We start from the raw sequence: 12585 nt of genomic DNA on the forward strand, positions 1-12585 counted from the left end.
TTATTATTATTATTATTATTATATTTGGGAGAAAAAATCCAATAACGATGTGTTGGACGATATATTTTTTAAATGAATAACTAATTTACTTGAATTAAAGGATGAAAACCAAACAAAATAATGTAAGATGAAAACTTTTTACATTCTGTGCAGTGTGTGTGTGTTTTTTGCGAGGTTACGAGAGCTAAACTGCAAAGGGATAAAGTAAGAAGGCTTTTGAAAGGACACAAGAGACAGTCATTATATTGACTGACAGAACAGCGAGCCGTGAGCCTGAACCCTCTCTTGGCCTTATGATGCGGAGCCATTATACCCGATCTTCACTGAGCGATCCGAGTGAGTCAGAACTGCTAAAAACAGCCTCTGAAACGCCACAGCTTCTGTTTGAGTACGAGTTGAAATAGAAATCTAACGCCTACGTTCAAGAGGCGACTCGTGGCTCCCTGAGGAGGCAGACAATGATTGACAACTAACAATTACCGCTGTTTCTTGTGCAATAGAACATTTGAGAAATATCTCTTACTATATTGAAGTTTGTAATGATTTATATTCTGCAACCGTTTGATCATATTTTATTATTTTGTGGGGACAAGACATTTTTTTTTATATTCTATGTAGTCCTGACAGAGGAATCGGCCACTATAAACCTATATAAAAGGCCCAGTCAAGCAAAAAAACTAAAAACAAACAAATTAATAATATATACTAATAATATACTGTGAAAACTACCAGTCTTAAAAAGATTACTTTGAAGCAAAAAATACTTTGACTGAAGTTTTTCATGAAACTTAACGACACAGTAGCTCATTCGTTTAATTCTCGAACTTTGTATAAAACTACTTGATCAGAGAAAAAGTTTATGAATCTGACCAGTCAGTGTCAGCTTTGGATATTTCTACAGTCAGTCCCAGAAACGTACTGATGTCTGATACCAAGCCCCAACAATAAACACAATTGTCAGTCAGTTATCATTTTTTAAATCATTTAAATCCTCCCACAGTTTCTCCCTCTGCATCGCTGCAGCTTCCACACAAATCAGATGTCCAGCACATTACAAAAACGTCCAGCTGAAAAATATCGCCCCTCCCACTCAGCAGCTGAACCCTTCATCCACTTCTTCATCACCTCACGACTGGACTACGGCAACCCGTACACACACATCCACCAAAATCCTCAAGAACCTGCAGTACTTCCAAAACTCGGCCGCCCGTTTGCTCACCAACTCCTGCACCAGAGATCCCATCAGTGACACCTCCACTGGCTCCTCATCCCACAAAGAGTCCAGTTCCAAATTCTCCTCATCGATTACGAAGCCCTTTTTGTTTTGTTTTATTTCTGTTGTTCATCTTTTGGTTAAAGTTGTTATCAGGTTCGCCATGTAAAGTGTCTCTGAGTACATTAAAGCACTATATAAAATAGATGTGGTGTTGTTGTAGCAGAGCTCCTTTAGCACTAATTCAGTATAAAGCACTTTTCTATACTGGTTTTTATTCTATTTATATATTTTATGTTTTATTTACTTTTTATTCTCATAGCTTCTATTCTGCTCTTATTATCGTATTTTGGTCTTCATTGTTTTCATATTTGACTACATTTTGTGTTTCACAGCTATCACTTTGAAAGCTCTTGCGTTTAAAAGCTGCTATATAAGTAAAGTTATTATTAGTTGTTTGGTCCATAAAATGTGAGAAAATGGTGAAACAAGCTTAAGGTTGACGCCCTCAAACGTCCACAAACCAAAGATACTCAGTCTACTGTCAAAGAGGACTAAAGAAAGCAGGAAATATTCACATCTGAAAAGAACAATTTGGACTTTTTTTCTTAAAAATCACAACGCTTGGTGATAAAAATGAATCTATTAATCGACTAATCCCTGCAGCTCTAGATCCAAACAAACAAACATATTTAAGAACAGAATATCTGGAGTTCCTGAGTCAGAAAGTTAAAAAGTGCAGACAACAACTGGTGCACAGGCTGTTAATTTAAATTGATTTGGGGTCAATCTGAGGAAAAGTGGACTTGTGAAAATGGAGTACTGTCAGCATTTTAAATAAAGTGTCCCGACCACTCGGCCTGCCGTGGAAAATAACACAACAAAAGAAGAGCTTTTGTGTCAGTGTGTGTGTGTGTGTGTGTGTGTGTGTGTCCGGCCCGTCTCTGAATGAGCTCCTGATTAGATTCCACTCTGTGTGAAGAGGAGAGCGGAGCTATGTGAGTAATAACCGGTTATCACACAGCTTTTATACAAAGAGTAATTTCACCCTCTTTAATATGAAAATGTTGGCTCCAGTGCTGCTCCCAGAGTTCACCGTTCGCTCCCACCACAGTAACGACTCATTGTTCCGCCGTCAGCCTCGCCGTCCCTCCACCAGGATAATCACAATTCACAGAGTTACATTTAAAATAGCATCCATGAGGGTTTAAACATTTTTTTTTTTTTTTACTTTAGTGTGTGCAGTTATTGGCAGGAGTGGGTGTCAGCGTTCTTCCTCAGAGTGAATAAAATGTGTCTTATTCTTTCTCCTTTGTGCATGTGAGTCAGTTTAATGTTTTTTGCTTTATGAATGTTCAATGGGAAATAAAAGGATGCAGTTTTAAAGCTCAGTCTTTTAGTTGTGTACAGAGTCTACTGGTTACTACATCCTGTACACAGTCTGTGGACAATCTGACTGCTTGTTAAATACCAAACTGAAATGTGATGACTTCTGTTTTTTGCATTTTTCTGAGATATTAATTTGGACAAACTGAAAAACATCCACTGTGAGCAAAGCAGAGAGCAGTAATGTAGAAATGTAACTGTAACTTTAGCAAACACTGCATTAGCTTTCTTAAAAAATATACGTTTTTCCATGCCGCTGTCGCCAAGGTCTTGCTCATGGTGGGAACTGTTGGGTCTCTGTAAATAATGTTATAAGGAGTACCGTCTAGACTCTGTTTGAAAAGTGTCCTCAGATAACTTTTTTATGACTTGGTGCTATACAAATTAAATTGAATTAAAACATAACTGACTCACATTTAGTGTAACAGTAGCATAAGAAGGCTCATATAGTCACTAACTGTTCAACATGGTGGCCTCTGTGGAGGCAAAACTATCTGTAGATAAAAACCTTTCAGATAATTATTCACTAATGAAAACATAACTATGAATATTATATTCCATTTCTGCCAATAGAGCCTCCTGAATGTTACACACTGGACCTTGAACTCTAAGTTTAGAAATGTGCTCTGACTGAAATCTTACAGATTGCTGTGTAGAGTGTAAAAATAAAACCTAAACAATGTTTTGGTCTCTCACCTTATATTTAATCTCCTACAGCTTCTTTATTAAACTGTGTGTATGTGTGACGTGACACTTTGATGGGAAATAAAAAGTTTTTGTGCACGTGTATCGTTTATAAATCCATCTTTTGGAGTTTATATAAAACCATCACAATATTAGTGAAAAGATTTGGTCAGAATTCTTTCAGACTTAATCAGAAAAAAAGAAAATGTGAAAAATACCTTTTTTTTTGCAGAAGCTGACTTCAGCAGCTGTCGTACACGTGTCCCGATGTCACGCTGATATTTGGGCAGATAGTTTTATCTGTCAGGTTTGTGAATTAACATTCAGCAGCTGCGGCTTCGTGAAGCGGAGCTGTGAGTCAGAACGTGGAGATACAATCCGAATAAATAAATAACTCTGCTGTAAGTAAGGTAATCTGGTCCAGCCAGAAATCCCTCACAGAATGAAACAGGAGATATGTGACGATGTGTGCGTGTCTGATAAAGCTGACAGACAGACAGACGCTCCAGTCTGGGTAAACTGTCCCAGAAGAGAGGTGGTTGTAGCACGCTGGTGCCCGTGGTTCTGGAATAATATGTGATATATGATTAATCAATAATCGATAAGTGGATCGACAGAAAATTCAGCAAATATTTTGCATTGAATTGTTCCCATTGTTCTGATATTTTAGAAAGAAGTTGATAACCTGTAGTTTTTACACACCTGAGGGTCAGGCAGCTTGAGATTAGTGAGGCCAGAGCTCCAACTGACCTCACTATTGTAACAAAACAACAACAACAACAACAACAACAACAACAAACGAACAACATTTCTGACTCTTCCAGTGTTCATAAAGTTCATTAAAAACCTTCACCAGCAAACATGGGCTGTCAGATGATCCGAGTCATTATTAGTTAGCAATATTAGTAATTATTGCTGTTTACACTGATAAAAACTGTATTTGGACTGTTTACCAATGCTTATACACTGATAAACAACACTTTTATTCAACTTATTTGTTTTAAAAAATTATACAAGATATCTGTAAATTAACAAACAAATCTATTTAATAAATAGTAAATATCTGTGAAACAATTATAGATTGTTGTTGTTGATGTATTTTCTTTACGAGGAAAAAGGACATTTTCTTTAAATGTCCTAACCAAGCTCCTCTCCTGTGGAACCAGCTTCCAGTTGTGGTTCTGGAGGCAGACACCCTCTCCACATTCAAGAGTAGGCTTAAGACATTCCTCTTTGATAAAGCTTATAGTTAGGGCTGGATCAGGTGAGTCCTGAACCATCCCTTAGTTATGCTGCTATAGGCCTAGACTATCGGGGGATTTCCCATGGTGCACTGAGCTCCTCCCTTCCTCTCTCTTTCTGCACTCATTCATGTCCCATTAATGCATGTTACTAACTTCACTTCTTCCCCGGAGTTCTTGTGCTTTCTCGTCTCGCAGGTTCTCATGGATCCTGGTGGAGCCTCCTGCCATGGTCCTGCTAGATTGCCATTACCAATACTGTTGTTGCTATGCACCTGTCTGTCTGTCTGTCTGTCTCTCTCTCGCTCTCTCTCTCTCTCTCTCTCTCTCTCTCTCACCCCAACTGGTCGAGACAGACGACCACCCACCTAGAGCCGGAGGATCTGTCCTAGGTTTCTGCCTTTTAACAGGCAGTTTTTCCTTGCCCTTGTCGCCAAGTGCTTGCTCATGGTGGTACTGTTGGGTCTCTGTAATTAATGTTAAAGAGTTCGGTCTAGACCTGCTCTATTTGAAAAGTGTCCTGAGATAACTTCTGTTCTGAATTGGCGCTATACAAATAAAATTGAATTGAAAAATTGAATTAAATGAGCAGTCATTTTACCATTCACAGGCTGTTTTTGTAATTTTATTGATATTTCCGTGTATTTTTGCAGAATAAACAGGAAAAACACCGTAAATTTACTGACTATTTGATTTCCCGACAGGCCAGTTCTAAGAACCGGCACGCCTCAGGTTTCTGTCTCAGTCCCCGATTGTACACGTTTACACATGACCGTGTCTCCAAGTATGACAACGGCAGCATCATAAAGGGATTGGATTGATAGGTGACAGTGATGAGAGGAGTGGAAGATCTAACCATATGGTGTAGGGATGGAGGGAGAAAGCATCATTTTCCCAGGTTTCACTGCTCTCTGATCTCCTCACAGGTTGATGATTACCTTCAGTTGTGTTTCCCCCAAAAGGCAGCAGCAACATCTGTATCAGCTCAGACTCAACTCCGACCTTACAGAGCCCCAATACATACCACTCTTCACACATATTCTATATACAATGCTTCATACAGCACAGATACAGCTATTTAATTCTGTCTGTTGATGACTCAGTGCAGCAGCAGCCCGTCACTCATCCATTCATCAGAGGTGAGGAAAACATCTCTATTTATTCTCCCATTTAGAGCTAAATTGTAGTTCTGAGTTCAGCAGGCGACAATAACTCATTTTTTCTGTCTCTTTGCAGGAAACAAACGGGCTGCTTTGCTTTTAAGCGTCAGCTCCAGTTTTCAATTTCACCAACTGTGACAACATTCAGCGAAATCATTTATTGCCCCCGGAGCTTATGAAAGTTAAGACCTTGCATTAGACACACGCTCAGCCAACAGCACGTCTGCAGGAACAAGTCATTTCAGATTGAATAATTTCTTTAAGGTATTTAAAGACCGTAATCATGCTGCCATTTCCCTTGAAACATTAAATCTGCTCTTCTCTCACCCTGCTGTAAGTGTTGATGGAACAGAAAGTACAGCAATATCTTACAGTTATGTTAGGAATGCTCGAGCAGTTTATGAACGCTATACAGTTGCTGCGGTGTCTCACTGTCAAAATAAATTGATTTTTATTGTATTTCTACCCTTTCTCTACTTATTGCACTACATTTCCCCATGCTGCTGGGTCAAATGTGACTTTCTCCTACAGGGGATCAATAAAGGAACATCTCTTATATTAAAGGCAGATTCAAATCAGCTTTATTGTCAAATATGCTATATGCACAACATACAGTCCTCTCTGACCCACGGTGCAAACAGGCAATAACATACATTTTCTATAAATAGAAAAGACATAAAGTAAACAATCAACAATTTAACAGACATAAAATAAATAAACAATCAACAAGACATAAAATAAACAATAAAACATTTAACAGACATAAAATAATTAATAATCCTAACCCCATTCTTGACTACTTTTGATCATCTTTTTTTCTTTCTGACTCTTCAAATGTTAATTTATTTTCTCTAGTAAGGTTAAAGCCAATTAAACATTTTGCATAAGAATTTAAAATCCATTTATATTATTATCGATTGATAATTTATCTGCTGTAATTCAATTATGCGGAGAATGTATAAAAATGGAAATTTCCCATCATCGACCGATAATTGATCTGTCCTGATAATTATCGTGCATTCCTATTTACTGTAATGTAAGAGCAAGAACATTAGCAAAACCTTATATCTGAGCGTTTCCTGGAAAAATGATTCAATAATGAATCAGTTATTAAAACAGCAGCTGATTAATTGTCTTTAAATCTATGAATCTGCTAATTGTTGCAGCTCTGGCTGAATCAGCGCTGTGTACCTTCACGTTGAAGATGAATGAATCCACCGACAGGGAACTGGATCCAAACTAGAACTGGGAATATATAAGAAAGAAATGATCAAATTCACTGCGCAGAAGAACCCGGCGGATGAATTAAAGCAAACTGCAGCAAATTTCATGACAACCAACAGAAATATCTCAGCGTGGATGAAATTACTGGTTACTTTTGGTCTGATTGACGAGAGGTTAACAAAATCAATACTTATCCTCCACTTGCTATAAATGATCTGCTCATACTCATAACGACGAGCTGCCCTGCAGTTGCTGAGAGATCCGTCCACTCGGGGGTCAAAACCTAAATGTGCCACACACTGGTAAAACACAATAAAGAAAACTATATGATTTTATATTTCTAAAACTTGACAGCCGCAGACGGTAATCAGAGCCTGTAGTCTGGGTCTGACCCGGAACATTATCATCAAGCACTGGAGTAATGCAGGATCCCTTTAAAATAACCACCATGATTACTGCTATTATCCTCCATTATCAGCTTACTAATGGCCGCTGCTCGCTTTGATTACTTGTCGCTCACAGTGACGCCGCAGACAGTTTGAACTTTAACGCAGCGCTCAGGACCGACGAGAGAAAAATAATCATCGATCTCATGTAGAAGTTATTTCACACATCCTCACTCATCATCCGGAGTGATGGCGGGACGCGGAGATTGCACGTATAGGCAAAGTGTCACTCCTGAACACTTACAGATCAATACAAGAGCTTCTGATTTGTGTTAGCAGTGATAACAATGAAGGCTCCGTTCCATTTAGTGCCTGACTGTGTTCGACCTGAAGGGAACAGAACCTTCATTTAATGGTTCCAAAACTGAGGGTCGGCGAGGGCTGCCTGCTTTAAGCTGTGCTGGACTTTAAGAACACACACAGATTTCTTTCTGACGCCTCCATGAGGAAGTTCGAGACCCGGCCCTCAGTGGCCGTATGTAATGTAAATGAAGTGCATTTACTCAAACACTATACTGCCCTTTAAAGGCTAACCGCACTAGCTACGCTAACAGTGAAGCTGAGAAGAGTCGCTTCAAAGTTTTTTGACAGTTTGTGGTAGAACGGCAGTGTGTGCGTATTAAATATGGATTCTCTCAGTGATTTTCATGGCTTGAATTTAACCTGTGACCCCGAAAGTGCAGATCCTGCACTCTGTCTATTAGAAATACAATAAGCAGTAATATCTGAGCTGTTCTCCATCTGCTCCAGCTCACAACACTCAGATGGAGTCAGTCAGAGTTCCCAGAGGAGAACATGAAGATTCCCTTTGTTTTAATTCCCACATTGTCTTGATAATGTCTAGAATTCTTTAATCCCGCCGCTCTTACTACATTTCAGAAGGAAATGTTGCACTTCACTACAATTATCTCACAGCTTTAATTACAAGTTAGAAGGCGGGAAATGAACAGCAGCCAGATGAAGGTAGAAATAAAAGGGTAAAAAAAAAAAAAAAAAAAAGTTTAAGAAAAAAAATATTTTTTTTTTTTTTGTTGATTTTAAAAATTAATTTTAAATTATTGGGGAGTGGCTCATTACTAGTCTTAATATTACTTTCCCCAGTAACTAGTAGTGTAAGTAACTCTAATACATTTCAGTAATAATATTAGTTACCTCCTATAAATAATAAGTTACAACCTTACTTTTGTTGTCTCTAATTTGAAATCCAACAATCCAATCACATCCTTGGAGTGGAAACATTCAGTGGCTGGAAATATTCACATTACTTTGATTTGATTTGAACAAACAAAACTGGATTTGAATAGATTTTAGTAGTTAAACTATTACTTTTGAAAAGAGTAATGACAAATACATATATTGAGTAACTAATCCGACTCTTTTGTTTTTCTTTTGATTATTTGAAATTATTTTTGATTCAACTTTTGCGTTTAAAATGTTGGATATGAAGAAAAAACTGATTATTATCATCAAAATGTTTTTTTTCTTAACTATTAAAGTGCTCTTTCTGGTTGTGTGAGTGAGAAATCTTTTTATATTTTATACGTTTATACGTTCTCTCTCAATGTGGAGCTACTTTATATATTGTTGGCTTGTCCATGCGCTGTATGAAAGTGTCCCAACCACTTCTCTGTGCTCCTGGGAGAGCTGTCCGAGACCCTCACCTTCAGCATCCCCCCTTATCTCCCTCCATCGGTCTCCTCACTCACAGTCCCAACTTCAAACTCCAACACTGTCAGTAAACCACCGGCTCAGTTTGTTCCCGGGACACGAGAACGTAGACGAGCTCTCTTCAACCCTGAAGGACAATCTGACCCCGTTTCATAACACCTTGCTTTCAGTTCACCCAGAGCGGATTCCTTCACTGCCCCACCTCTCCCACTCAGATCTTCTCCACCCCAGTACTGTAACTCACACTGACACAACAACACACACACAAACACACACACACACACACACACCACGTGCACGCCCACACCCTACCCACCGAGACCGCCACCCACTCACCCTTTGGTTTTTAGCTTTTATTGACTTCTTTTTCTTTTAGAAAGAAGAAAAAGAAGATAAAGAATAAAAAAAAGAAAAAAGGTGCATTTTATTTTATATAATAGGTTTTTAAAATCTTAACCTGCAAAGTAATAACAAACTATAGATTTCAGATAAATGTGCTGCTGTGAAAAGTACAGAATGTCCCTCTAAAACGTAGAAAGTAATACAAATAGAAATTAATGTACTTCAGAATTCAGTTCCAGCAATCAAGTAAACGTAGCATCTAGTTACTTTCAATTCAATTCAATTCAATTCAATTCAATTTTATTTGTATAGCACCAATTCATAACAGAAGTTATCTCAGGACACTTTTCAAATAGAGCAGGTCTAGACCGAACTCTTTATAACATTATTTACAGAGACCCAACAGTACCACCATGAGCAAGCACTGGGCGACAAGGGCAAGGAAAAACTGCCTGTTAAAAGGCAGAAACCTAGGACAGATCCTCCGGCTCTAGGTGGGTGGTCGTCTGTCTCGACTCTTTCCACTACTGAATGTCTCCACTTGTGCTTTCAGAAGGTTTCCACTTGAAACCACAACAGCCGCACTTGAAAGCACCACTATATAATAATTAATAATTGAGTATTCAAGCATAATTGTCTACCATTTATGTAATTACGGATAATTACAAACATCATTCTGCAAAAATACTCCTTAAAAGAAAAGAACAGCCTCCTTTTGTTGTTTCTGTTTTATGGAAATGTTAATTATTATTTTTTAATTCATTCAATTAAACATTTCCATTCAAGTCACTTTGGCTCCATTTTCCCTGCAGAGTGCCGCCTTCATTAACATGGAGGAAGTGTACAGGAAGTATCCGATACCCTCGACTGCATATAATTAATATGCGGTTAATATTTAACACCTCTCTGACGTGTTCCTGGGATTTGCTTTAATGAGGCATTGCAGTCTATTTGACACGGCTTTAAACGTATGATAATTCATCCGTCACACTGCGACACAATGCAGATAGCATCAGCAGCATTCTGATGAAGAATTGAACCTGCGGGCCTGGTTTCTTGCTGTGATGTTGGTTTTTATTCACACATTATATAACGAGCTCTGTCAGCTGACTGTCATTCATAAAAAACCCTCCATATCTCCTCCTTCAAGTGTCAGGCTTCTTCTCTCAGGCACTCTGGTCTTTGTTGTGTACATACTGTTTAAAAACCCGAAATGATATACGTTTAAAACAAAAGACTAGTAGCCACCGCTGTTCAGGTTCGGCTAAATACAGAAGAAAAGGCGCCATGTCAGGATGGAAACGGCTGCGCAGCTTTACACTAACACAGAATAACGGACTCGTAAAAATACAGTAATTTTCTGTGATTAAAATACCTTTAATTTTACATAAAATCTTTTTGGCTTTTTAATGTTTAATTAAATATATTGACACATGTAAAACCATTTACAGCAGAGTGCTGTTCTTATTTGATTTCCTCTTATTTTAATCTGAATGTTAAAAGTTATAGAACTGTAATTAAAGTCATTATCTGTGAAATGACAGTAATTATTGCTGTTTACACTGATAGAAACTATATTTGGACAGTTTACCAATGCTTATACACTGATAAACAACATTTATTCAACGTTTTTATTGTGATAATTATATAATAATTATACAAGATATCTGTCAAATAACAAACAAATCCATGTAAAATTACACCACAAATACTTTTTACTGTTAATTGTCATTAATTTGACATAATTCTGTATTAACAGTATTAAACTTGAATTTAAGAGTTGAATCTATTTAATAAACAGTAGAAAATTCTAGATTTACAAATGTATTTTAAACTTTTTATGTGAAAAATAATGAATAAATGTAAATTCACAGACTATTTGTGTAAGTTTATTCATATTTCCATGTATTTAAAAAAAATACAGAAAAAATCTGTAAAATAAAGGTGAAAAAAACTCGTAAATGAAAAGAGAGGAGCTAAAGAGCTGCAGGTTGCCTACTTCGGGTCCAATCCGACTTTTTATCAAACACATTGATTAATGGAGAGAATAACAAACCCCACCGTCGTCCATCCGTTTTAGCTTCAGTGTCACATTTGATTCTGATCGTTATCCAGCAGTTTATTTCACACAGCTGCAGCTGGGGCCACATTTCTGTCATTTTGTTGAAAGATCTGATCCAATTAAAAAATGTTTTGGTTCATTTAAATGACTGTGCACACAAAGTGCCCTTGACCGCTTTGAGCAGAATTCATGTTGATCACAATTAACCGCATTATATTCAGCTCCGGTTGCTGAGGGAGGTTCAACGTCTCTTTGGTCCTCCTGTTTGAGTCTGTGGTGCCGCCGGGGTGCTTTTATTTCTCATTTCTCTTCTGTCACATTATTTTGTGGCTCTACATGGGTAAATGTGTGTTTGTAGTAATTTATTTGAACTTAAACCTCTGAATAAAGTTTGTTCAGCCGATCCCAGTTTGGAGACGTTTGATGCCAATTTAGAGACACGTACTGATGTTGAAACACTATTAAACTGTATGAATACTTTTAAACTGGGTTTAATGGTTAGAGACAAATAAATAATCCCTTATCCATTTTATTGAGCAGTGATCAATATCTAAAAGTCTACATTGAAAAAGTCACTGAAGTAAAAGTGTCTATAAAGTATATCTATCTATAGAATAAAAATTATACAAACAGTAATCATTAATAATCTTAGATAAGATTTATCTGCTGATTATTTTCTCCATCAATTCATTTATTCTATATTATTAATCAAAAAGAGCTCTTTACTGTAATTTAATACCCAGAGAAGCAGCGCATTGTCCCATTTTAAGAAAATTATCATCACTTAAATGATTAATCAGAACATTTGCAAATTAATTTGATCATAACTGACTAATTGATTGATTAAAAGGTCCATATATATAGGTCCAGTGTAAAAATTGGAAAAAAATCTCGAACTGATTTCTGGCCCTTCACTCCCCTCCCACCGGCCGTACTATGCTACTATACTATAAAACTATATTATTATTATTTCTTCTGGTTGTTTCATATCAATTTAAAATAATGGCTATGAATGAATGACTATCAAAGATGATGTTAGTAACTGAAATGTTTTCAGAATATTCTTGTAGCACATATACATTGAAGAGGCCCTCCTATGAGATGATTATACCAGCAGTGGCCCCAAGACAATCTGAGTTTGAGACCCCTGAAGGTCCAG

The sequence above is a fragment of the Dicentrarchus labrax genome, unplaced genomic scaffold (assembly GCF_905237075.1).
Source record: "Dicentrarchus labrax unplaced genomic scaffold, dlabrax2021, whole genome shotgun sequence".
Taxonomy (NCBI): Eukaryota; Metazoa; Chordata; class Actinopteri; family Moronidae; genus Dicentrarchus; species Dicentrarchus labrax.